Raw genomic sequence first — 22485 nt, forward strand, 5'->3', positions numbered from 1 at the left:
AATTCTAGCAATTGGTGATCCTTCATGCGGTGCCAGGCTTCGCCCTAAACCTTCGCAGGTGGGTGCGGCCTTACCCCGGCCTGTCCCTAACCCCCGCGGAGCCAGGCACTGGCTGCCGTTGTTCGCGTTCGCTGGGGAGGAACCACGGCCGGGCAGGTCATGCAGGCGGCCGAAGGGGGGACTAGGGGTCGATTTGGTGCAGCCTGACTGTGTGCAGGGGCCTCGACCACAAGGGCCCCGGGGCCTAGGTTTGGGGTGATGCCTCGGGACCCCCACGGGCTCCACCCGGATGGGCAACTGCACTAGCTCGGAGGGTGGAAACCAACCAGGGGGGCCTCAGGACAAGAGGTTGTTAGGCCAGACTGAGCACGACAAGAGGGTGCCCGAGAGGAGCTGCAGGTGCCACCCTGCCGAGGCTGGATCTCCCAAGGGCGCTCGTAGGAGCTTGGCCCTGGGAGCCAGTTTACTAAGATTGTGGTGACACCTCGGGGTGCAGCCGCGCTGATGGGCCACCCCTACCAGGGCGCGGGGTGCACCTGCAAAAGCGCCCCTCCTCGCACCTGCTGCCCTGGGACCCGGAGACCATCTCTACACTGAGATGGAGTCACCGGGGGCAGCCGAGGGCTCCGTGGGGCAGTGACAGCGGCCCGGACGCCTGGCCCGAAGGGGGGCTGCCGAGGGATCTGCCAAAGAGCCAGCAGAGCCCGGGGGTGGGGGACACTGTATGCAGCCCGTTCCTGAGGGGTGATGCGTGACCCCGTAGCCCTACGTTGCCCAAATGGCCCCAATAAGCTGGGCCTGCAGCCCACACGCCCCGCACAGAGAGGCCCGGGGAAGCTGCAGTATGATCTGGGGCGCCCACTCCCAGAGGCCGAAGGCTCGGCATCGTCTGCAGGTGAGGTCGCAGTGGGGCCCCGAGGCCACTTCTGCAGGTGCAGGACCCCTGCAGTCTGGGTGACCCCACCGTCGCGGCGACTGACCCGCCTTACCTGCAACCACATTCGTAACAGCAGCTGCGTCCACCTGTCACGTCATGTCACCAGCCACGCACCTGTCAGCAGCCGCGTCCGCCTGTCATGTGGTCCCAGGGACAGCTGTGGTCGGAGCTGCCGGAGTCAGCAGGTGGGTACCTGCCCCTGGGCTTATTGACGGCGCTTCCTGCCATCTCAGGGGTCACCTTTGCTGGTGGCCTCGCGGCCTCCTGTGTCTCCTGTTCCTTCATCCCCTGGGCGAGTGAGACTGTCGGGCCGTCCTCCCCACGTCCGCTGGGCCCGGTGAGTCAGGTGGAACCGGCTCTCCAGCTCCCCCCAGGGAGCCAATCCTTTCTCACCGTTGCTTTCCAACACAGGCTCAGGTCCAGCCCCAAATTAGCATCTCCCCAGCTTTTGTTCCTGGGGGGCCATCCCTCACTCACTGTCCCGCCTCATCTCTGCGCCTCTGTGGGCCCCGGCCCAGCCCCTGCCGTCCCCCTTCAGCCCAGGGGTCACTGGGCCTCCCTGCCACCCCTCCTACTGCAGGGTCCTCACGACCCCCCTCAGGGCTCTCTCCTCCCTGCCCCCCCCTCTGTGGCCAGCCTCTCCTTTACACTCTTTTCCATAAAACCCCACTGAGCGTCACTGTTGGCGGCTGGCACCCGTCCCGAGGCAGGTTGCCTTCGCCTTCTCCCCATTATGCTGAACACCGGCCTTCCTTTTCCTCCCAGCTCCTAACGTATTTGGACATCCAGGGTCCTCGACATTTCCACGAATCAGCCCGGGATATTGGCCCCAAGTAAAGAACCAATACCTTACTTCTCACCTACCTCACTTGGAATTTTTGAAACACGTTTCTGCTTAGTAAATCATTTCGGAAGAATTCGGACCAAATGTGAACAGTGAACAGTGGTTTCCTTGTTTTGTTTTGTTTGTCTTCCCCTCTCAGAATAAAGGTAAAAATGAGACAAACCAGAAGCTGCTCACTAATCTCTGACCTACGGCCACTATTAAATCATTGGGTCAGATTGAAAAGACAGCGGCCGACCAAGTTTCCTAAAACACTAACCTCTCTGGCCCTTTATCTCTACACATGGTGCCGTTGTTGCATAACCTGCTAACGTTTCCCTCGATGCTCAAATCTGGCCAATGAGAGTCCCCTCGAGTTGGTTCTTATTATCAGAGCAAAACATCCTGGGCTTACCTTGTCCTTTGGCTGCCCTGGACCTGGAGTCAGAAACTTCTTTTTTTTTTTTTTTTTTTAAGATTGTATTTTTTTTTTTTTTTTTTACGATTGTATTGGAGTCAGAAACTTCTTGAGCATCCTCCCCCTACCAATGATGCTTACAGACCAACGTCTGTACACTAGGTATGCCTCTTGCTGCTAATGTCTCACAGCTTCTAGATTCTTCCAATAGACAGAGCTAGAGAGAACAGAGACGTTTTAAAACATCATCTCAGACTGACACCTCTTGGCAAAGATCATCGGTGGACAAGAAAACCCACGGCCTGAGAAGTTGTGGAGAATACGGTATTCGCGTAGCCTCAAATCATCACCACTCGGACAACCCTACTGATGGCGAAGGGAAGAGGTGCCTTCCCCACGGAAGGGTCAGCGGACACCGCCGGAGCCAGGTGCGCCCACCCCACCGCGTCAGCAATGGGACAGTCTCCTCCAGGGGCCTTCCTGATACGACACAATGGGAAGCCACACCGCCGATTCCGTAAACTCGCTAAAGGCATTGAACCATGAATCTTCACAAGTGAAGGATCCTGTTGATTAATACGAATTGTGCAACTGGCCTGGCCTCTTCTTAAAGTTCCTCAAATAAGTGTCCCGGGTGTGGGGTGGGGTTGCGGGGGGGACAGGTAAAGCAGTTTCTTCATCAAAGAAGTAATAGAGACATGACAACCAAGTGAAACATGTGGGTTTTCTTTTTTTTTTTTTTTAGATTTAGGGTGAAAAGTAAAAGCAAAAAAGGCTATTTGGGGGGCAGCTGAGAAAATCTGGCTATAGACCGAGTATTAGATGATATATATATTTTTTACCTGGTTGATGTGTTGGCTTTGTTAGCCCGGTTGTGTGGGTGGATGCTCTCATTCCGAGGGACACCTGCTGAAGTATTTAGGGGACGAAATGGCATAATGTCCGTGATTTACTCTAAAATGCTTTAGCAAAGTTTACCTAGGAAGGCGAGAAATCAACTGGTAAAACATTTACAGTTATGAATTTAGGTGTGAGATGTTCATGGTGCTGTTCTCTCAACTTTTCCAAAATAAAAAAGTTGGAAGGAAAGTCCAGAGAGGGGATCCCTGGGTGGCTCAGCGGTTTAGCGCCTGCCTTTGGCCCAGGGCGTGTCCTGGAGTCCTGGGATCGAGTCCCACGTCAGGTTCCCTGAATGGAGCCTGCTTCTCCCTCTGCCTGTGTCTCTGCCTCTCTCTCTGTGCCTATCATGAATAAATAAAATATCTTTAAAAAAAAAAAAAAAAGGAAAGTCCAGAAAGTCAAAGTGAATATTTTCAAATGGGGGAAATGCGTATCCATTAGTTAACTTGGAGCAGTAGTAACATTTTGAAGTTGATTCCAGAAGAAGAAGAAGAAAAAAAAATATATATATATATACACATATATAAAATCTCACAGAACTATAAGTGATTGATGCTTCTTTTGAGATTAACGTTTTTTAAAAAATCACATATTACATCCGGCCAACATTTATTGAGTACTTGCATGTTCCAGAACTACAATGGGTACTTCCTAAGCAGGGTCAGGGTACAGGTTATGGATACTATTATTTCTGATATAAGGGTGAGGAATAGGATAGGGAGCTTCAGTAATTTGCTTAAAATCCAGTGATAGAGCTGGATTCAGATTCCAGTCCAGAGCCTGAGTGCTCACCATCAAATACTCGATGATCGGATGAGAAAAGCAAACTCCAGCTGCTTCTGTCTCCCACTGACTAGTTAGTTGTCTGATCTTGGGGAAATTACCCAAAGTGAGCATGAAAATTACAAAACGCACATTTGTAGCTCAGTGTGGAAGAGCTAACTGCACTGAAAACCATATGGCATCTAGCATTAAGGCTTGATAGACATCAGACATTAGCAAAGATCACACTCACTGTTTTCATATATCCAGCTCATTTTTACCTATTCCATACAACAATCTTACAAGTTGGATTTCTCCCCTCCTCCCAACAGGAGGCCAAAGGAACCCCGTGTCGAGCCAAGATTCGAACCTAGATCTGTACTAGCGAAGCCCGTGTGCTCTCTGCTACACCACCAAGGATTTTTCCAAACACATTCGCACTCTAGCACATTTCCCTAAGTTCTGACTTTTATTCTTCTTTAATTTGGTGAAACAGAATAGACCCCCAAGAGTTCATTATGGTTGCACGTCACATATCTCCTTTCCTTTATTATAGAACAAAGAGATATCCATAAACCCTCTCTTTGGTTTTAGATCAAGAGAATTATCTTTCACAACAATATAGCAGTTAGCAGGAGATTTTATAAAGTAAAAATTATAGTGGGAATTAACAATTTTTAGAAGAGCTAGTGCCGGTTTAGCCTTTAAGTCCAAGAATATGCAATACCCATTAAAATGCTTTTAACTTAGAAGCATTTGAAGGCAATTTGGCAGCTTTTATTTTATAAACTTAATAATGAAGGCCAAATAACAATCAAGATTAGAGTCTATAATTAGAAGTTCAAGGTTATCACTAAACATACTTACATCACTGAGATTCAAACTAGGGCAACAGAATCAATAAATGTTTTGGAGATACTCTCTTAGCTGGGAAACAGTACGTGCTTGAAGCGAGAATCTGTGCACTGGCCTCAGTTTATGTGCATACGAGCGCCCTGACCCATTGAGGCCTCTTCACAGAAAAAAATATGAGGGTTTCATTGTGGTTTTCCTCCAACAAGCTGGAGAAATAATAAAAAACTTTTATGTTTTTTCTTTTTCTCCTTTCGTTTTCAAGACGATATTGTATCACCTGCCTCTTGTGTTCTATCTTCTGTCCAAGAGCTCTTGCTTCCTATTGTGGAAAGAGATCAGAAAGGCTTAGGGATGACAATAGGTACAAGTGTCGGCACATTTGTATTAAAATATCAGTGTCAGTTATTCAAGAAAAAAAAAAAACCTGATTCTAGCAATGAAAGCCTCCTTACAGTTCACATAATACCTTAAGGTTGGTGACTCGACACTTCATTCAATACAATCAGCATACATTTTTTTCTTTTCTTAAGATTTTATTTATTTATTAGAGAGAGAGAGAGGGAGAGAGAGGATCTTCAGCAGACTCCCTGAGCTGGGGCTCGATCCCAGAACCCTGAGATCACGACCTGAGCTGAAATCAAGAGTTCGATGTTCAGCCGACGGAGCCACCCAGGCGCCCCTGGCATGCATTTTCTATCTAACACATTTAGGACCTTTATCATCTTGTATCTGGGTCAGGGGGAAAAATCCATCTTAAGGTAATAAGGGCCTAAGAAATGAAGATGACCCGACATTGTGATAGCACTGACAATAAATCACAGATCAGAGGCCATTCTTGTTTCAAAACCTTGTTCCTATGTTTTCAGTCTCCTGAGTTTAACTTCTAGGATAATTAATCAAGTGAAAAGATCTGAAATAATGACCGTTGGCAATGGTTTGTATAAAACTGTCAGGCAAGAAATGGAACTGAAATGCAAATTAATGTCCAAAGTCACTAAGATGTCAGTTAAAAATCACAGAAATCAATCACAATGAAAGGCTCAAATTAGATGGTGATTTACCTGGAAACGCTCCACCTACCATTAGTTAAAAGAGATGTTGGATGTGTTTCCTTACGACTTCTTTCCCCACGCCCGGCTTTTGCTTAGATTTGAATGATGGTTTGTGGTCTCTCCTGCTTCCCCATTGTCTCCCTCTGGCTTCTGCTCCTGGCTGACATCCCTGCTGGGCACAGATGTCCTCCAGCCCCCGTTCTCGTCTGGGCCAGCACATGCCTTCCCCCACCCCCCAACTACCACCCTCCATCACAGGCTTGGATTCAGGTCTCAGTGCCCCTTCCTGCATTCCCAGGACCTCTTTCCATAGATGGAAATCCTGCTAGCAATTACCATGCCACACAGACAACTGTTTTTTAATTTTTTTTTTAAGATTGTCTGTGAGATTAGAATGTTTCTATTAATTACGGGAACAAATAGCAAAGAGTAGATCAGCTCTCACAGGAAGCAAGCTATTACAACATTTAAAGTAAATTTTTATGTCCAACTTGTTTGCCACTTGGAGAGATCTTATAAGTGTCATTAAATTTAATATTACTGCCTTCTTTATCCCCCATGGAAATTTAAGAATTTATGTCTTCTTTAATCCAACATTTTCTCCACTTTGCTTTTACAAAATAGAATAAAAATCCAAAGATATCTAATTAATTCCTTATGAATTTACTGTTCATAAGGACTTTCCAGGAGAATTTTTGAAAATGCAGATTTCATGTCCTCCGAGTTTACGTTTTGTGTAAGGACCAGGGTAATTCAGATGCAGGCACCCCTGTGGAGGAATACTTACCTCATTAGTAGGATTGTGAGGTCAAGATAAATATTATCAGATAATCTGATGCTCTAGTAAATGACGATGTGTTGGTTCCTGGCAAAAATTTGAAACTCCTGCCAAGGAAATTGGTCTTAATTAGAATGCTGGTGTGGTGACCATCAGCCATAGAAGAGATTAGAGAGCTCAGTTCTGTAACAAACACAGAAAAGGAATACGCACAGGTAATAAATATTCTAAATAAAGTCAACATCATTAATAAACAGTGAGCAAATTAAAACAATATGCGAGCTATTTTCACCCAGTAGTTCATTAGACATTAGAACTCGGTCGTGTCTGCTCCTAGGAAAGATGCAAGGACTTGAGTCCCCATCATACTGGTGTAGGAATCGACTATGGCGGAGACTATGGAAAGGCAATTAGCAATATCTACCGAATGCTAAAGACTCACTGAAGCAGAACCTGCGCGTCTATACAAGGAGGAGACAAAAATGAGCATCATTTCACTACTTGGAAAAAAATGCAATACTGGAAGCCAGTCGTCAACCAAGAGGACCAATAACCAAGGAACATACATGCTATAGAATAGCATGAAGCCTTCATAGAAGAATGTGACAAACATCCATATGTTTCATTTCAAATATGCTCCAAGCCATATTTAGTGAATAAAAGAGTTCAAAGCCAATTAATACGGGACCGTCCCATTTATACAAGGATAGAAACACTTAATACCTCCAAGTAGGCAAGAGAGTGAGTTTACGGGAGGGAAGGAAGATTTTTAATGTGCTTGGTCTTCAATTTTTTTTTTCACCACAAACATATATTCCTGTATCACCTCTGAATGAAAAGTAGGTGGAAGAAAATAAGTAACAAATTCCAAAAATAAGCAGATTTTAAAATGCGGCCAATCCTCACTAATTTTTTTAGGAACCGGGAGGGGTTTTCTTAGGGGCTTGGAGTGTTTTAAAAATGTGTTTTCCTCCTGATTTTTCAAGGGCAGACTCTTCTAAGCTGAGATGTGTTAATAAATAAAATGAAGCCTATCAATAAAAAGTCTGATCCATGGAAAGTCAATTCTAGATAAAGATGTATCATTGTCAGAGCGTTTTTACCTACAGGAATGATGGGTAAAATGTGTGCCTAGAGATCTGAAGAGGGCAAGGGAACCTACAACTCTGAACATATCATGTTCTGTTGGAATATTATGGCTGCCTGTTACATTTTCTTTCTTTCATTTTGGTTTTTATTGCTAAATGGTGTTTATCCAATAACTTAAAAAGTAGCTCGGCTCAGAATTCTAATTTCCTTAAGACCATTTGAAAACAGTGATTTGAGCCTGAGTTTTTCTTGCTTTCAGAAATCCCACAAACTAGGAGTGCCTGGCTGGCTCGGTTGGCTGGCTTGATCTTGGGGTTATAGTTTTGAGTCTCACATTGCACGTAGACATCATTTAAAATCTTTTTTTTTTTTTTTTAAAGAAAGAAATCTCAGAAACTAAAAAGTCACCTTAAATGCAATAAGAAATACCTCGATCATTCAGAGTTACAAAGTCTGAATCGGTAAAACCTAATAGTTTCACTATGCTTTGCATCATCATTCCTTTTTTTTTTTTTTAAATAAATTTATTTTTTATTGGTGTTCAATTTGCCAACATACAGAATAACACCCAGTGCTCATCCCGTCAAGTGCCTCTCTCAGTGCCCGCCACCCAGTGATCGAAGATTTGATTTTAAGTCATTGCTCGTTCTCAGGACAGAGGCAAGCTGTACTCTCATCCTATATTCATCGGTGGATTTCACGTTCTAATATTTAGAATCAGCATCAGAAACAGGTACCATGCTCTCCCAGTACACTTCACATTTCAGTTTGTAAAATCTGTTTGCATAACTGGGGGAGCAGCTGGCAGATAGTGTTCCGGCATCTTCCGCACTCTAGGGTAAATACATATCCTATGGCATTTCCATTAGGTAAGCCCCAAGCCCAGTCTATACTAAAAGTAAATGCAACAAATTGATGTAACACATTCCACTGGTTGCCTGCATGGGCAATCCCGTCTTGCGGTGCGCTCTCCCTGAAAAGCAGAACCAACCCAATATTCATGAACGCTACGCCACAGATAGCAGAGGTCAACACTGGACAAAGAAACCAGTATCAAATCCCACTTCCTAGAACAGTCATGAACTTTGCAGCACACTGGAATCGCCTGGGGAGATTCAAAACCTCCCGGTGCCCAGGAGTCACCCACCCCATACCGACCACATCAGAATTCCCTGTGGCCGGGACACGCGCGTCAGTAGTTTCTAGAACAGCCCAAGTGACCCAGAGTGGGCACCAGAGTCCTGAAGAGCACTGAAGGCTTTCAAATCCAAACAGCCGGAGAAGGTAGTGACAACATCACTTTGGATGAACACGGCAGTTGGTATTTTGTTTAAAAAGGAAAAAGAAAAAAAAACCCACAAGCTTTACTGTACTAAATGAAGGCCCGCACTCCTTAAGATTTTGACACCCGTGCCTTGCACTGGGCATGATGGGATCATTAGAAGTTGGAACACCTGTGTGTGTTTTCCTCCCCTCAAATGAGATCAAGGTTCAATTATTTAGAGACCAGAGTCCAAAGACTCTCGGAAGACACGAGGGAGCAGCTTAGGCAGGTGCTTTGCTGTTTTTCTTTCGAACTTACTCAACTTTCTACCTGTTCCGATGCCTCCTGCGGCAGGTGTGTGGCCGCGAGCAGCCACTGAGCCAGGCTCCCACGGCGGTGGACTATGGATCCGCTGCTGCTGCTTTTATTTTTTTTTTAATTTTTTTAATTTTTTAAAGAAATAGACCTAGAAAGTCTTATGGCCACGAGAGATGTTTAAATATGTGCCATTAGAACAGATTTCAGCCAGTTTTTTCTTTCTTTCTTTTTTTTTTTTTTTTTCAGACCACAAGCTTTTCCAAAGTTCAGTGGCTTTTAAGTGTCCCTTTAGGTGTAGAAACCACTGGTTTTGTTGTTTTGTTTCTGTTTGTTTTGTGGAAGAGTTGGAGAGTGGAGTGAGGGGTCTGGGGATCAGCCTAGAATTGTGTGCTCACACTTGAAGCTCCGCAAGGGGGCTTCTTTTTTGTCAAGATGGGGGGCACCCTTGCCTTCCCCAGGAGAGGAGGAGGAGGCCAGGAGAATGACCCTCCTAACCCTTCTGTTCTCATTTTCCACTCAAATTGACTACAACTGATTTTGCTTGAGGAGTGATCAAGAACTAGTGAAACGCAGAGGGGATAAAATCCCAGAAGGGAAAATCCAGGACTTGGGAGGGGTGGCAGGAGTCAGGACTAGCAGGTCTGACTGTGCCCACCCTCTTCCTCCTCTTCCTCCCTTGTAGTCTCAGGCCTGGACTCCGGAGCACCAGCCTCTGGTCTCCCAGCCGTGTCCCCACCTCCCTGCAGGGACCTGGGAAGTCTTCAGCCCTCTGTGGGCTTGTTCTCCTTGTTGGTGAACTTGCTTGGGTCGGGCCGCGTGAGCTAACTCATTGAAGGCACTGGCTGGGGTTGGTCTGGAGGAGCGGAAAGTGAACAGGGCACTTTACGTTCGCTGTTATGAAATTACTTCGGTCTGTGGGCAGTTCTCCTAACTAGCTATTTGCAATAATCAGTGGTGGCCTTGGACGCTGAGTGGGTTTAAGTCCTAGAGCTTTTTACTTTTGCATCCAAATGACCCTGAGGGAAAGTGTCAACTTGTTGCTTGTGTTCTCCAGCTCATCCTGGGCTTTGTACCATGTGGCTAGGATGACATGCTGGCACATACATCTTCCCATGACCTCTTTGAGTCAGTATAAAAACTTAGGCGTTAGGAATACCTTACGTGGTTTAAGGACTCTTTGTTGAGGGTTGGGTCTCTGGCCCGAAGGTGAGTTTGGACTTCCTGTTTTAAAAATCCATTGAAAATGCCTGAAGACTAGTCTTTCAGCTTGGTTGTTTTTTTGTTTGTTTGTTTTTAATGTTTGTTAACTACATTTGGTGTCCTCGCTATTAGGGGATACCTACAGACTGGAGTTGCTTTGGTTTCAGCAACACTCAGTGATAGGCTAATCCAGATGAATCTAGTTGAAAAAAGCAACTTCTCATCATCCAAGAAACAGTTTAATGGGATCAATCAGTGGCCATGATTATAAATTCTGAAGCCTCAAGGTCAACTGACACATCTTTCCTTCCCACCTGCTCCTTCCCCAGTTTTTCTAACTGAAGTGTAATGGACATACCATTAATTTCAGGTGTCCAACATCATGAGTCTATATTTGTATATATTGCAAAGTGGTCACCATAGGTCTGAGGGACATCCAGCACCGTATGTAGTTACCTTATATAGTTTTTATTCTCATGATGAGAACTTTAGCAACTTTCAAATACACAGCCCAGTATTAACTATAGTCACACACACCTCCCCTAGACCCACTAATCTGTTGCCTGAATCCATGAGCTCTTCCGTCGCTGCTTTTAAGATGCCACATATAAGTGAGATCATATATAGTTGTCATTCGCTGACTTCTTTCGCTTAGCATAATGCCCTTGAGGTTCATTCAAATTTCCACAAATGGCAAGGTTTCATTCTTTTTCTATGGTTGAATAATATTCCATCATGTGTATGTGTATGTGTATTTATCCACACAACCACTAAATGGACACTCAGCTGGCTTCCATAGCTTGGCTTGTTATAAATCGGCTACGAACATGGAGTACATCTATATTTTTGAGTCAGTGTTTTCATTTTCTTCGGATAAATCCCTATTAATGGAATTGCTGGATCAAAAGGTAATTCTATTTTTAATTCTTTGAGGACCCTCCATACTGTTTTCCACAGTGGCGGCACCAACTTGCGTTCCCACCGACAGTGCATGAGGGTTCTTTTTTCTCCACATCCTCATTGACACTTGTTATTTCTTGTCTTCTGATAATAGTCATTCTGACAGGTGTGAGATGGTATCTCATTATGGTTTTGGAACGCATTTCTCTGATGATTAGGGATGTTGAGCACCTTTTCCCATCGTAGTCTCTTGTGATCCTTTGTATTTCTGTGGTATCAGTTGTAATGTTGCCTCTTTCATTTCTGATTTTATTTCTTTGAGTCCTCGTGTTTTTTTTTGTTTGTTTGTTTGCTTCTTAGTCTAACGAAAGGTTTCTCAATTTTATCTTTAAAAAAGCTCTTAGTATCATTTTTTTCCTTCTATTTTTAAGTTCCTATGGTTTAGAAGCCACTAATTTATGAACTCTATGCCTTGGGAAGAAAATCTTGTGAAGTCAGCATACAGCAATATTAATAACAGTATTAGTGTGTGCATTCCCTCTCAGGCCATAAATTTCTCCAGTACAAAGTCATTTAACTGGTACTTCACTAGAGCTTTCTATGATGGTTCTCTTCAGCTAATAAATCATGATCATGTTAAATCCATTTTAAACCCTGCCTTTCAACTAAGTTCTATAGTTCATCCTCAATTCGGCTCTGTTTTGAGGGACTAGAGATGGGAGGGATTAAAAAAATCCACGTATTATTACTTTTTCAAATTTCCCTTTCAGTGGTTAACTTGCTATCAAAACCTCTATTGAAATTAGTCTCTGTCTTGGGTCTTGACACCCAGGTTATGAAAGACTCCCAACACAAGAAATACCCTAGGCTTTCCCCTCACTGCTATCCTTTACAGGCAAGCCCAGGAAAGTCAAGGCCTAAACTCCAGTTTCAGAGTCCAAGTCTTTCACAAATCCATTCCAAGATTAAGGTGCAAACATCAATACTTCTGCTACTTCACCTGAAGTAGACCCAAGCTCATGGTGGTGGCTCCCAAACTTGTTCCCATTGGAACTTAGGTGACTCTAAAGTGGTTACCACGCCCTAGATTGTTCAGTCACAGTTCCTAGGGGTGGGTCACAGGCATTTGTAGTTCATGAAGTTCCTCAGGGGATCTCATTGTGAAGACAAAATTTGGGAACCACTCATGAATGGCATCCACTGACCTCAAGCTAGATGAGGCTATTGCCCGAGTTTCAGTCTAGGTGGTTTCACTTCACCTCCCTCTGGAAAGGGATATTCTCTAATAATGAAAATATCTATTTTATGGTCAACTATGGAACAAGCGAGGCCGGAGAGCTGTCTCTGGTTACTTTATCTCAAATGAATGTCAACTACAAGAAAGTAAAATTTCTTTTTATGAAAGTTTGGAAAGGTCAAGCCATCCATCAAGGTCTTAAAGCCATCTAGTCTTTATATAGGACAAATAGCAAAATGCATGAGATTATTTTATGAAAGAAAATATTTTAATATATGTTTAACACTGTGATTATTCCTGTTTTTGATTTAAATTTGTATTTATGTAATTAAGCAATAAGAACAAATGTAAATCAGGAAATAATTTTTGTTTAAATTTTAGGAGTTAATTTTCAGCTAATTCTTTGTAACTCAATAATAAAGCTCTTATCACGTTTAAATAGTCCCGTTATGGAAAAATATGTAATTACTGAACCTTTTGGTATATTTATGAATATTATGAATAATGGCATATCCATGCAAGTGAAAAATAGCAGAAGGCTTTACTGATTCATTCAACAAGTCCTTAGTGAGCAAATACTGTACTGCAAGCCCGGAACTGAGTGCTGTGGATAGGAAGATGAGCAAGATTTTTGTACTCTGGAAGCTCACGGTTGAATAGGGAAGACCTCCATTTATTAAATATCAAAATAGTTTATTAGCATTGGAATAAGATCTATGAAAAAGAACTTAGGAGAGCACATGAACCATCTGATGCAGTGGTACTAAGTGACGGGTCTGGGAAGACTTCCTTCTAGAAGCTGGGACTTTGAGACAAAAATCGGTCTTAGGAGAGAATGGGGGTGTCTCCCGTGAGGTGTTACATCTGTTTCAGTTTCTCTCATCTGAGTGTGAAATTCAGCAAAATGAGTTTTCTCGAAGGCATATCTGCAAATGTATAAAGTTTACTGTAACACCTGAAAAAAAGTTATTATTTTTATCACCACTGTCCTAAAGTGGGCTTTGGGGCCATGAGTATCCAGATCCCCATCATTGGTCTGCTTCTTGATGACTGTAGGATGTTAAGGACCTGTGTTTACCTCTCAGTATCTCCTTGTGTCCTTGCTTTGTTGGTATTCCGAAAATTTACATGGACTTGCAGGGGTCATTGAAAGAACCACCTGGGAATATAGATTTACCCACGCTCAAGTACTGGTGTGTGACTATTTAACCAGTACTTTCTTTCCACATGCCCGCTATATGGCTATATCATTGGGAGTAAAGCATTTTGATTAAAGGACTTGTAGTGGCGGGTTCCAAAATTAGAGGTACAGCATCAATCAGCGGAAGAGCTTTGAAAAATGCAGATGGATAGGCCCAGTCCCGGGAGATTTTGATTCAGTACATTGTGAAAGGCCCAGTTATCTGCATTTTTAAAGTTGCCCAAATGTTTCAGATGGTGAGCTGGGTGGGTGTAGGCACTACTTCTCTAAGAAAGCTGGAAAATTCTCCTCCCTCTTAAAGTGTACTCAAGAGTATAAATAAAACTAAAATTCAATGCCTTGACTTCTCAAACCTAAAGTAATGTAGAAAATCCCTTCCTGATGGCAGGGGACACCTGAGCACTGCAGTGTGACCACAGCATCCTAAATTAACAAGTGCACTGAACTAGGTTCCACCCAAGAACACACGGAGAACTCCTCCACCCGGGAGTCCATGCACGATGGAGCAGAATGGCCATGTAGCAAGCCCCTCCTTTGTGCCAGGCTCTGTCCAAGGAACTAAAACCATGGACAAGTTGAACCCTGACTCCAAGTCCCACCTCGAGGTTACGAGACCATCATCAATTTTTTTTTTGTGCTCTAAGAGAAACATTCCCTTGAACCCCGAATTTAGGTATCGATCTTGCATGCACCTCTGCTACTTTTCGCTCTTTAGGTTGAATCCATGATAGAATTATGCCAGATTTTTTTTCTTCTACAAATTGAAACAATTCAACTCTCGTTTGTTAACAAACAGCAAATGGTAACCATTAATGGAGGTGTCACCACCCAAGGGCAAGGTTTAAGGATTTGAAGGCTGGACTTCTAGGCAACTATAATCAAAATGCATGGGATCCCTGGGTGGCACAGCGGTTTGGCGCTGGCCTTTGGCCCAGGGCGCGATCCTGGAGACCCGGGATGGAATCCCACGTCGGGCTCCCGGTGCATGGAGCCTGCTTCTCCTTCTGCCTATGTCTCTGCCTCTCTCTCTCTCTCTCTGTGACTACCATAAATAAATAAAAATTTAAAAAAATGCAAAAGCACTTGTGAAGCACAGTACACGTTGTGTGTATATCTATATATACATATATAGGTCGCTTGGTAACTGGCCTCAAATGCAAGGCTCTTATAATGCAGTTTGCAGTATATTACAGTGCAGCAGGCATCCCCTTGTAGGAGGGAATAGCACAAAAATCAAGCCGGGACTTCAAACTTTCCTGGTCATTAGCTCATTAAACTCTCGAATCAAGAAAGAGTTGATACTGGGGCACCTGGGTGGCCGTCAGTGAAGCATCTGCTTTGGGCTCAGGTCATGATCTCAGGGTCCTGGGATGGAGCCCCATGTCAGGCTCCCTGCTCAGTGGGGAGTCTGCTTCTCCCTCTGCGCCTCCCCCCATCCTATCTTGTTCTCTCAAATAAAATCATTTTTTAAAAGATTTTATTTTTTTATTCATGAGAGACATGCACAGAGAGAGAAACAGAGACATAGGCAGAGGGAGAAGCAGGCTCCACGCAGGGAGGCCGATATGGGACTCGATCCCCAGGACTCCAGCATCACGCCCTGAGCCAGAAGACAGACGCTTAACTGCTGAGCCACCCAGGCGTCCCTCAAATAAAATCATTTTAAGAAGATGATCCCATTTTCACTTTAACATGGTTTATTTTCACAGGTTCATCAATCTAAACTTTGTGCTTTTTGGTCACTACCAGTGCATTACATTACAAACCCATTTTTAATGGAATTTCATAGAAAGTGTCTCAATTCAGAAAAATGGAGGTGCAGCATTTCTCCGAGTGCCCAGAAGACTTTTAGCCTGTCTTTAATGTGATTGTTCGGTGACTTAAGGGCTGCAGAGGCTTCCGATGGTGGAATAACCAGCCCTATTAGTGGGGGTTAGGAGCTGGACTTGGGAGCACCCTTCCTGGTTTCCAGTCCTGGCTCCATCACCCCGTAGCTCCGTGACTCTGGGGAAACCCCCTCTGGCTTTCTTTGCCTTGGTTTCCTCAACTGTCACATGGGAGTAAGGTGGGTGTGAGGCTGGAACAAAGAAATCTATGTAACTCTGGGAAACGAACTGGGGGTGGTAGAAGGGGAGGAGGGCGGGGGGTGGGAGTGAATGGGTGACGGGCACTGGGGGTTATTCTGTATGTTAGTAAATTGAACACCAATAAAAAATAAATTAAAAAAAAAAAAAAAGAAATCTATGTGGAACACTTAAATAAGCCCCTGCTAGCTGAAAGGGGCCCTGAAAACCGTTGCTGTCCAGCGCCTTCCCGCCAGTTGTTTGGCTCGGGTGGGAGGTTTCGTTTGCCAAGACCCCAATTATGAGAAGGAAAGTGAAATCCTTCTTGAATTCCTCCCACCTGTCTAGCAGCACCGTGGGGCATGCTTTCACGTTTTCATACAAATGCTAACAATGTGGATCCACTTGCACCCCCACCCATCCACCTAATTCTGTACCCTTACTGTTTATCAGGCCGATGGTAGGTTTCTGACTTGGCACCCAAAGGGGAGGATCTGGGAGGAGAACAAAGAGAAGGAAGGAGAAAGATAAAGCTTGAGGTGCGCGTTAAACAAAAAAACCCCTAAATCTCAAAGGCTTATCACAATTAAAGTTTATTTCTTGCTCCTGCAAGTGGCGGGTGGGGGGTCGGGGGAATCTGCTGCTGCTGTTTGGAAACCCAGGCCGGGAGAGGCTCAGCCACTTAATTGCAGGGCTGTCTTTATTCTCCTGGGGATGTGCAGGTGGGGGAGAAGCCAGTGCAGGGTCTTCAGGCCCCCTCACCACCCCCCAAACTTGGCCAAAATCCCTCCTGTGACTGCCCCTAAGTGCAAGGGTGCCTGGGAGCGGGCCTAGGAGGAAGGGGAAACTGGTTTGGCAAAGGGCTAACCACTTCATCCACGGGGTCTCAATGGGCAGGTGTGGGAGGATGCAGCTGCAAAAGATTAGATAATCAGGATTAAAAAAAAAAAAAAAAAGCCTGATGGAAAGAGTAAGGGAGAGAAAAGGGGAGCAGGGAAAGCAGGAATCGGGCTCCTTACGGTGAGAGGGGTGGCAGGAGCCCCAGGGAGGTAGTTGCCACGGTGTTCCCCGGTGTCTGGATTGTGCCCAAAAGGGAACTGGGTCTTAGGAAAGTGGAAGTTCGAGCTGGAACAGTTTTCCTGCGCTTCATGCGTGTGGGGGCCTCGCTGCCCCTGCTGCTACCCCATCAAGAAGAGAAGGCTGGGGACACCCCTGAATTTGGGCTCCCCAAATCCAGAATTGACATCGTCTCCCTTGTCTCTAACTTTCTGGTTAAATTAGCTATAAAATCCAGCCCCCCTCCCACCTGTGGACCTAGAAGTCACGCCGAGTGTCAACTGCAGTGTCACAAGGAGGAAGGAGAGGGTTTTCTTGGCAACAAAGGTGAATAAAGACCCTGTCGTGCGGTGGCCGGTTATGGGTGTGCTTGATGCACTGTATCCCACGTTGCATCACCATCTAGAAGGCGGCGGGGGGGGGGGGGGGGGGCGGGGGCGGAGAAAAAGCTCATCAACTATTATAGGTGGTGACACTTTCTTTTGCCTACTTCCTATTTCTTCTTCTTGATATTTTAATGTATTATTTTAAGTATGTTTTGTTGTAATTTTACTGAAATCTGCACAGGTGTTCCTCTCTTTCCTTCACGTGTTCCTTCCTTCAACAAATGCTCGTTGTGGGCCTTCCCTACCAGATTAGGCTCTCCCCGTCAGTATTCCTTCAATGGAAAAGAATTTGGTCAGCAGAGGGAGGGTATTTTTCTTTTCTGAGGTTCTTGGGAAACACAGGAAGACGTCACTCTGCCCCGAGGGTCACTTTCTTAATCCGAATGAGCTACGTCAACCTGTTTCATGTGTAGAAACATTCACCAGGAAAGCCCATGTGTAGGCCCTACCTCTAAAATTACTACTAATGGTGATATCTTGAGTAATTCTTTGGAAAAATAGGAAATAATGAACAGAAGCAATTAAATTGTCCTTATAATCCCAGCTCCCAGAGCTGGTCCTCTACAGGTAGCTCTTCGGTGTTATCGCAAGTAATTCAAATGCTACTGTGTACTCTGTAATATGCTTTTTATTTTTTTCCCCAAAATGCCCTCATATGGGAAAATTAGGAATATTTCTCCAGATGGTTAATTTTACTGGCTGAGAATATTTTAATTATTATAAGTCGCCTAAATCATTCTCTTACGCGACCTCTAATTCTAAGTTTTGCCAACGTAATGTCACTGCAGACAGATTTTTGTATGCGTCCGTGATTCTGTTCTTAGGGGAAATGTCTATAAGTTGATACATCAGAGTTTTCATTTATATATTTATATATTTATTTATATATTTATATAATTTATATAATTCATATATATTTGTATATATTTATATATATTTTTATATTTTTATATATATATATTTATTTATTTATTTATTTATTTATTTATAGAGTTTTCATGTTTTTGAAACACCTGCCAAATTTCCTTTCAGGAAGGTAATCCCAATTGTAGTTCCCACTAGCGGTGGGTGAGCGTGCCCCCTTTTCTTCACCCATGCTATTTAATTTTTTAAATTTATTTTTGGATTATAGTTGACACACCATCGTTATTAGTTTTAGGTGTCCAACGTTTATTCTATTAATCCTTAATTACTCAATGCTCGCCATGACAAATGTAGTCCCCATCCATCATAACTGCCATCTCACCGACTGTATTCCCTGTGCTAGGCTTTTCATCTCCGGGACGTACTTGTAGCTGCGAGTGTCCCTCTTCATTACCGTCCCCTGGTTCACCCCATCCCTCTTCTGGCAACCACTAATTTGTTCTTTGTATTGGAGTCTGTTTTTCGTTTGTTCATTTGTTTTGTTTTTTAGATTCCACATGTAAGCAAAATCCTATGGCATTTTGTCTCTGACTCCTTTCACTTAGCATAACGCTCTTAAGGTTCATCCTCGTTGCTGGAAATGGCAAGAATTCATTATGTTTTATGGTTCGGTAATATTCCTTCGTGCATATACACCACACCTTTCTCCATTTGTCTCTTGATTGCCACTCCACTTGCGTCCGTATCTTGGCTATTGGAAATCTGCAGTACACACGGGGGTGCGTGTATCTTTTCAAATTAGTGTTTTCGTTTTTCTGGGGTAAATACCAATTCCAGTTGAATTACTGGATTAGATGGTGTTTCCATTTTGAACTCTTAGAAGACTCTCCACCCTGTTTTCCACGGTGGCCACATCAGTTTGCATTCCCGCCAACAGTGCACGAGGGCTCCTTTTTTTTCCCACGTTCTCGCCAACACTAGTTATTTATTGTCTTTGATATTAGCCATTCTGACAGGTGTGCGGTGACAGCTCGTCATGGTGTCATTTGCATTCCCCTGATGATGAGTGATATTGAATAGCTTTTCATGTGCCTGTTGGCCATCTGGGTGTCGTCTTTGGAAAAAAACATCTATTAAGGCCCTCTGTCCATTTTTAATTAGGTTATTTTTAATGCAACTTGTTAGAATAAAAAATATATGAAATATATTTTGTTGGATAAGTCCTTTGCAAATATCTTCTCCCACTCAGTAGGTTGCCTTTTGGTTTTGTTGGTTTCCTTTGTTGTGTAAAAGCCTTTTATCTGGTGTAGTCAAAACTATCACTGTCTGTGTTTAATTTAAACTTCAGAGTGTCACAGATTATGAAATATTTCAATAATAGAACTCTTAAAGTAATTTCTGCTCATGAGGATAAAGTTAGTGTGAAATATTGTGCAATGTATTGTGGAGTGATCATGACCAGTTTCATGCTTCACGTCTTCAGCTGATTTTACTTCCAATTACGGAATTATTAATAGTTTACAATCACAGTGGTTGCTTGCCACTGGCCTTCAAATGTAAAGTTACATTTACTAATGCTTTAGACTGTATCAAGTTACTTTAATTATAACTTTTGGGCAAAAAAAAAAAAAATCCATGACTTGTGAAAGCTGTTTATTAATTACATTAGCCAAAAAAGAATTATACGAAACCTACAATTTCTTGAGCTGCAACGCCACTTAATATGACAAGTCTTGCTGGGAATGAAGTAATGTTCTTCTTATTTTATAACTTTGTTTTTTTTTTTTTTTTTTTGCCAAAACAAGACAAAACAAAACAAAACAAAAACTTCTGTCTTTTTGAGGACAGACTAGTAATCTTTTGAGGCAAACTGTGTCTCAAATGTATTGTCTGCAACTTTCATCACCGCCTAATATGGTGACTATTACTGAAAATGGAGAGTTTTGGGTTTTTTTCCTGGATAACAAAACACAAAAATCAGAAAAATCTTCCTCACAGATACCAACACTAACCATAGTGAATTATTGCCCCTTTACACGGTGCACGTTTTGTCTTCATAGCTTCACAACTTGGCTCACATTGCTGCTTCTGTCTCCAGTAACTTTCTACTTCATGAACTCCTTCCCATCCTTCAAAACTAGCATGTGGTAGACATGGTGTGTGATATCCGCTCCTACACACTCCTCCTTCTACAACTCCCAGTGTTCCTATCAAGGGTGGACTGGCTATAGTTGGTGGTGTTACGTTTTAAGATCAGGGTGGCCAAGCTAGCCAACTGGACCCCTGATCAAAGCTGAACCCATCAGAACCCCAGCGTGGGAATCAGAGTCTGAGCCTCTGAGAGATGAAGCCGTTTGCTGAGCTGACCTGAGCTGAAAGGCCATTTATAATGGGGATGGAATTCATGCCACCGTGATGAGCCATAGGCGTGGGCAAATTACAGTAGAGCGGAAATCCTTAGGAAGCTAGTGAAGCCAGTCTGCAGAATGGTTTCCATAGATTCTTTCTTACCTGCCTCCTTGCCTCCTTCCTTCCTTCCTTCCTTCCTTCCTTCCTTCCTTCCTTCCTTCCTTCTTTCCTTCCTTCCTTCCTTCCTTCCTTCCTTCCTTCCTTCCTTCCTTCCTTCCTTCCTTCCCATGAGTGATCTCATTCCAACCTGTGTCTCCTTTTTACTTTTTCTGGTTTTAGTTCCTTGAAGTTAAAGAACTTTGAGAAGATGGTCGAAATACCACTGTGTTCCTAAAGCTTTTTATGAGCACCTACAGGCTAACTTAATTACTTTTAAATGTTTAGGTATGACTCTATACAGTACATAGATTTCAGGTATTACTACATATAATATATATGATGCAGTACCCTATAATGAAATATGTAGGTTTTGTTCTCTAATAGTAAAGCCCTCAGATTGACTGCTTCCTATAAGCTAGACCTAATGCTACATATTCTTATAATGCATGCATTATCCTCACACCTACACTCTAACGTTGGAATTCCCTCCATATTATCAATGAGGCGATAGAGCTCCTTTGTTCGACACCATGCAACTGGAAACCGAATGAGCCATGAGTTCTATTCAGGTCTCTCTGGTTCCAGAGACTGTTTCTAACCACTGTACTGAATCCCTTTTCAGCCCTAATAATTGTTTGCAATCTCCCTTGCTAAACTGTCAGCTCCTGGAGACTAGAGAGCATGTGGTGTACGTCTCTTAAAATGCCAGCATAGTGCCAACCGAGTGCAGCAGGCTCAACGCGTGTTTATTGAGTTAAAATTCTCCAGCATTACCTGTATTGCCACCTCAGATTATTGATAGGATTGACTACCCCTAAGTAATTGCCATTAGGACAAACGTAAAGGCCCATATGTACAAACATTTGTACAGACATCAGATCCCCAAATTATATAGCTTTATTTTCTGCTTTTGCAGTGCAGAGATAAAGGATGCATTAATTTCATATTTTGATACTAAGATGAATATTTTCAAAGCTATGAAAATTATAATCCAGAACACATTTTATATGCTGAATGGTAATATTGTCCATTTCTCTTTATTATGGAAAGTTGGTGGCATGATAAAGTTAGATAATATATTTAGTTTAAAAATGAAGGAAAAGTTCATGATTTCACCTGAAATTTTCACAAGTGGCACTGACTGCTAATTTGATGATGCAATTAGAAATACTGAAACCTGGGGCATCTGGCTGGCACATGACTCTTGATCTCAGGGTGGTGAGTTCAAGCCCCACATTGGGTGTAGAGATTACTTCAATACATAAATACATACTGAAACTAATGAAATTTGTAACTGCATAATTACATCGCTAATCCTGCGATTTAATTAGTGCACTTTGATTTACCGTGGGAAAAAAATTCCATAAAGGGGTTTGATCTGCTGAATTATGAATAATCCCAGTTAGGCTGCATATTTGTGGTTTCTCTTTTAAACAATACACCCCCAGTCTCCTATCAATAGAGTTCAGGTTAAACAAAATGTGAAAATTAAACTCCTAGAGTAAAACAAGGGGGAAAAAAGGATAAGGAAAAGACTTGCTCGGGGTTCTATTTAGTAGTTATTTTAAAATCAAGGGAATTAGAGCAAGTCTACCTTCGACTGAATGCCAGCGATTACTGTCAAATCGTTAGGATAAGCCTGTATTTCCCTCTTCCTCCTTTGATACGACGTAGCAAGAATGGAATCATGGCTAGATCCGTGATAAGCAGGCATCCTGACATTTTTGCCCTTAGGAGTAGCTACAGGAAGCAGGCTTTAGTTTAGATTTCGCTTCAAAATTCAGTCCTTTTTACATCCTACAACCCTCCCAGCACAAGAACACAAAATCCCATGCTTGCGGCATAATATCTGCTAGAGCAAAAACACGGGAAAC

General features: G+C 43.3%; 1 long non-coding RNA gene across 4 annotated transcripts; it reads right to left on the reverse strand.

Moving 5' to 3' along the window:
• Window positions 1–2266: 2266 nt before the first annotated feature.
• Window positions 2267–12393, reverse strand: LOC112656266 (uncharacterized). 4 transcript variants are annotated; one of them, XR_007406238.1, is made up of 6 exons: window positions 9209–12290; window positions 6535–6708; window positions 5776–5916; window positions 4708–5014; window positions 3021–3156; window positions 2267–2395 (listed from the first exon to the last, which is right to left on the reverse strand). It is a non-coding gene; the product is annotated as an uncharacterized LOC112656266 (long non-coding RNA). The 4 variants fall into 4 exon arrangements; XR_007406236.1 differs by having other exon boundaries at window positions 2291–2744; XR_007406237.1 differs by having other exon boundaries at window positions 2291–2744; window positions 9197–12290.
• Window positions 12394–22485: the final 10092 nt, after the last annotated feature.

The sequence above is a fragment of the Canis lupus genome, chromosome 26 (assembly GCF_003254725.2).
Source record: "Canis lupus dingo isolate Sandy chromosome 26, ASM325472v2, whole genome shotgun sequence".
Taxonomy (NCBI): domain Eukaryota; kingdom Metazoa; phylum Chordata; class Mammalia; order Carnivora; family Canidae; genus Canis; species Canis lupus.